This window comes from Eriocheir sinensis, unplaced genomic scaffold (assembly GCF_024679095.1).
Source record: "Eriocheir sinensis breed Jianghai 21 unplaced genomic scaffold, ASM2467909v1 Scaffold178, whole genome shotgun sequence".
Lineage (NCBI taxonomy): Eukaryota > Metazoa > Arthropoda > Malacostraca > Decapoda > Varunidae > Eriocheir > Eriocheir sinensis.
The window spans coordinates 477252-483770 of NW_026111161.1; positions in this window are offsets into that span (position 1 = coordinate 477252).

The following is a 6519-nucleotide window of genomic DNA, read 5'->3' on the forward strand; positions in this document are numbered from 1 at the left end:
AATTTAGGTTATTTTATGTGTATTTTGTATATCTATTTTCATACAAATACACATTCTTTTCATGATATTTTTTTATTTATTTTGACACGAATTAACATTATTTAATGTGTATTTTGTATATATATTTTTATACGTATTTACATTATTTCAAGTGTATTTTGTATATATATTTCTATAGAAATCTACGTTATTTTATGTGTATTCGTATATATTTTGAAACAAATTTACATTGTTTTATGTGTATTTTGCATATTTTTTCAATACAAATTTACATTATTGTATGTGCAGTTTGTATATTAATTTTAATACAAATTTGATTAATCTATGTTTATTTTTGTGTATGTTTTTTAAAAAAATATGCTTTATTTTATGGGTATTTTGCATCTTTATTTTCATACAAATTTACATTATTTTTTTGATATTCTGTGTATTTATTTGATATGATTTTACATTATTCTATGTGTATTTTGTATATATATTTTATATAAAATGTATTTGTTTTCATTTCATACAAATCTACATTATTTTATGTGTTTTTTGTACATGTATTGGAATACAAATTTAACTAGTTATATGTGTATTTTGTATATCTATTTTGTATGTATATTTTCATAGAAATTTACTCTATTTTATGAGTATTCGTATATATATTTTGAAACAAATTTACATTATTGATGTGTATTTTGCATATCTATTTAAGTACAAATTTTCTTTATTGTACGTGCATTTTGTATATTTATTTTAATACAAATTTATTTATTTTATATGTATTTTTGTATATATATTTTTATGCAAATATGCGTTATTATATGGATATTTTGCATCTTTATTTTCATACAAATTTACATTATTTTATTGATATTCTCTTTATTTATTTTGATACGATTTAACATTATTCTACTTGTATTTTGTATATATTTTTTTATACATATTTACATTATTTAAGGTTTATTTTGTATATATATTTTATCCAAATTTACATTATTTTATGAGTATTTGTTTTCTATATTTTTATACAAATTTACATTATTTTATTTGTATTTTGTATATACATTTTCATAAAAAAATTACGTTATTTTATTATGTGTATTCGTATATATTTTGATACAAATTTTATACAAATTCATGTTATTTAATGTGTATTTGTATATATATTTTCATACAAATTTATATTATTTTATGTGTATTTTTTCATATATTTCATTACAAATTTACCTCATTTTATGTTTATTTTGTATATTTATTTCATTCAATTTTAAATTATTTTATGTGTATATTTGTATTTGTATTTAGGTTATTTTATGTGTATTTTGTATATATATTTTCATCCAAAATTACATTATTATATTGGTATTTTCTTAATTTAATTCGATGCGAATTTAGATTATTTCATAGGTATTTTGTATACATATTTTTATACTCATTTACATTATCTAATGTGTGTATATATATTTTTATGCAAATTTAATTTATGTTCATTTTTGTACATATATTTTTTATAGAAATTTGCGTTATTTTATGTATAGTTTTATATAAATTTACTTTATTTTATGTGCATTTTGTATATTTATATATATACAAATGCACATTCTTTTATTGCTATATTGTTTATTTATATTTATACGAATTTACATTATTTTATGTGTATTTTGTATACATTTTTTTATACGTATTTACTTAATTTTATGTGTATTTTGTATATGTATTTTTATAGAAATCTACGTTATTTTATGTGTATTCGCATATATATTTCGAAACAAATTTACATTATTTTGAATGTATTTTGCATATCTATTTCAATACAAATTTACCTTATTGTATGTGCATTTTGTATATTTATTTTGATACAAATTCAAATATTTTATGTGTATTTTGGTATTAATAATTTTATAAAAAATGCGTTATTTTATAGGTATTTTGCATCTTAATTTTCATACAAATTTACATTATTTTATTAATATTCTGTGTATATATTATGATACGATTTTACATTATTCTATTTGTGTTTTGTATATATATTTTTTATACATATTTTACTTAATGTGTATTTTGTATATATATTTCATACAAATTTACGTTATTATATGTGTTTGTTTATATATTTTCTTTCAAATTTACATTATTTTATGTGTATTTTGTATATGTATTTCAATAGAAATTAATCAAATTTTATGTGTATTTTGTATATTTCTTTTCATACAAATTTGAATTATTTTTGTATATTTTTGTATATAGTTTTATACAAATTTAGGCTATTTTATGTACGCATTTACATTATTTAATGTGTGTTTTGTATATATATTTTTATCCAAAGTTAATTTATTTTACGTTCATTTTTGGACATATATTTTTATAGAAATTAGCGTTATTTTATTTGTATTTGTATATGTTATCTCCTACAAATTTACATTATTTTATTGCTATTTTGTTTATTTAGTTTGATACGAATTATATGATTATATGTGTATTTTGTACATATTTTTTATACTTATTTACATTACTTAATATGTTTTTTTTTATATATTTTTAAACAAATTTACGTTAATATATGTATTTTTATAAATATTTTGATACAAATTTACATTATTTTATGTATTTTGTATATACATTTCAATTCAAATTTTGCTTATTTTATCTGTATTTTGTATATCTATTTTCATAGGAATTTAATTTCTTCTGGGTATTTTTGTATATAGTTTTATACAAATTTACGTTATTTTATGTGTATTTTGTATATTTTTATTTATACAAATACACATTGTTTTATTGGTATTATGTTTATTTATTTTGATACGAATTTACATTATTTTATGTGTATTTTGTATACATTTTTTTTATACGTAATTACTTCATTTTACGTGTATTTTGTATATATATTTTTATACAAATCTACGTTATTTTATGTGTATTCGTATATATATTTTGAAACAAATTTACATTGTTTTATATGTATTTTGCATATCTATTTCAATACAGATTTACCTTATTGTATGTGTATTTTGTATATTTATTTTAATACAAATAAATTTTTTATGTGTATTTTTGTATATATATTTAAAAAAAAAAGCGTTATTTTATGGGTATTTTGCTTCTTTATTTTCATACAAATTTACATTATTTTATTAATATTCTGTGTATTTATTTTGATACGATTTTACATTATTCTATTTGTGTTTTGTATATATTTTTTTATACAAATTTACATTATTTTAAGTGTATTTGTTTATATATTTTCATTCAAATTTACAGTATTTTATGTGTATTTTGTATATGTATTTCAATACAAATTTACCTAATTTTATGTGTATTTTGTATATTTATTTTCATACAAATTTAAATTATTTTTGTGTATTTTTGTATATAGTTTTATACAAATTTATGTTATCTTATGTGTATTTTGTATATTTATTTTCATACAAACACAAATTCTTTTATTGACATTTTGTTCATTTATTTTGACGCGAATTTACATTATTTAATGTGTATTTTGTATATATATTTTTATACGTATTTACTTCCTTTCATGTGTATTTTGTATATTTATAAAAAATGCGTTATTTTATGGGTATTTTGCATCTTTATTTTCATACAAATTTACATCATTTTATTTACATTCTGTGTATTTATTTTAATACGATTTTACATTATTCTATTTGTGTTTTGTATATATATTTTTTATAGATATTTACATTATTTAATGCGTATTTTTTATATATATTTTATACAAATTTATGTTAATTTATGTGTATTTGTTTATATATTTTCATTCAAATTTACATTATTCTATGTGTATTTTGTATATGTATTTCTTTACAAATTTACCTAATTTTATGTGTATTTTGTATATTTATTTTCATACAAATTTAACTTATTTTTGTGTATTTTTATATATAGTTTTATACAAATCTACGTTATTTTATGTGTATTTGTATATGTATTTTCATACAAATACACATTCTTTTATTGATATTTTAATTATTTATTTTGACACGAATTTACATTATTTAATGTATATTTTGTATATATATTTTTATACGTATTTACAACATTTCATGTGTATTTTGTATATATATTTCTATAGAAATCTACGTTATTTTATGTGTATTCGTATATATATTTTGAAACAAATCTACATTATTTTATGTGTATTTTGTATATATATTTCATTATAAATTTGCCTTATTTTAAGTATATTTTTATATCTATTTTCATTCAAATTCAAATAATTTTATGTTTATGTATTTATTTGTTTTACGTTATTTTATGTGTATTTTCTATATATATTTTCATTCAAAATTACATTATTTCATCGGTATTTTGTTCATTTTTTTCGATACTAATTTAGATTATTTCATGTGTATTTTCTATAAAAATATATATTCAAAATACATATATAATTATGTAAATAATTATGTAAAATTACATTATTTCATCGGTATTTTGTTCATTTTTTTCGATACTAATTTAGATTATTTCATGTGTATTTTCTATAAAAATATATATTCAAAATACATATAAAATTATGTAAATAAGTATAAAAATATATATATCAAATACACCTAAAAAAAATGAAAATTCGTATCAAAATAAATAAATAAAATTCCGATAAAAGAACGTATATTTGTAGGAAAATAAATATACAAAATACACATAAAATTACGAATATTTGAATAAAAATATATACAAAAATACACACAATTAATTTCAATTTGTATGAAAATATATATACAAAATACACATATAATTAGTTAAATTTGTATTTAAATACATGTACAAAATTCACATAAAATAATGTAAATTTGTATGAATTGAAAACAAATTCACATAAAATAACGTACATTGGTATAAAATAGATATACAAAATAGATATACATATAGAGTAAATTTCTATAAAAATATATATTCAAAATACATATAAAATTATGTAAATAAGTATAAAAATATATATATCAAATACACCTAAAAAAAATGAAAATTCGAATCAAAATAAATAAATAAAATTCCGATAAAAGAACGTATATTTGTAGGAAAATAAATATACAAAATACACATAAAATTACGAATATTTGAATAAAAATATATACAAAAATACACACAATTAATTTCAATTTGTATGAAAATATATATACAAAATACACATATAATTAGTTAAATTTGTATTTAAATACATGTACAAAATTCACATAAAATAATGTAAATTTGTATGAATTGAAAACAAATTCACATAAAATAACGTACATTGGTATAAAATAGATATACAAAATATACATAGAATAATGTAAAATCGTATCAAAATAAATACACAGAATATCAATAAAATAATGTAATAGAGTAAATTTCTATAAAAATATATATTCAAAATACATATAAAATTATGTAAATAAGTATAAAAATATATATATCAAATACACCTAAAAAAAATTAAAATTCGTATCAAAATAAATAAATAAAATTCCGATAAAAGAACGTATATTTGTAGGAAAATAAATATACAAAATACACATAAAAATACGAATATTTGAATAAAAATATATACAAAAATACACACAATTAATTTCAATTTGTATGAAAATATATATACAAAATACACATATAATTAGTTAAATTTGTATTTAAATACATGTACAAAATTCACATAAAATAATGTAAATTTGTATGAATTGAAAACAAATTCACATAAAATAACGTACATTGGTATAAAATAGATATACAAAATATACATAGAATAATGTAAAATCGTATCAAAATAAATACACAGAATATCAATAAAATAATGTAATTTTGTATGAAAATAAAGATGCAAAATACCCATAAAATAAAGCATATTTTTATAAAAATACATATACAAAAATACACATAGAATAGCTAAATTTGTATTAAAATTAATATACAAAATGCACGTACAATAAGGTAAATTTGTATTGAAAAAATATGCAAAATGCACATAAAACAATGTATATTTGTTTCAATATATATATACGAATACACATAAAATAACGTATATTTCTATAGAAATATATATACAAAATACACATTAAATGAACTAAATACGTATAAAAATATATACACACAATACAAATTAAATAATATAAATTCGCATAAAAAAAATAAAAAAAATATCAATAAAAGAATGTGTATTTGTATGAAAATAGATATACAAAATACACATAAAATATTGTAAATTTGTATAAAACTCTATACAAAAATACACAAAAAATAATTTAAATTTGTATAAAATATATATACAAAATACACATGAAATTAGGTAAATTTCTATTGAAATACATATACAAAATACACATAAAATAATATAAATTTGAATAAAAATATATAAACAAATACACTTAAAATAACGAGAATTTGTATGAAATATATATAGAAAATACACATTAAATAATGTAAATATGTATAAAAAATATATATACAAAACACAAATAGAATAATGTAAAATAGTATCAAAATAAATACACAGAATATTAATAAAATAATGTAAATTTGTATGAAAATAAAGATGCAAAA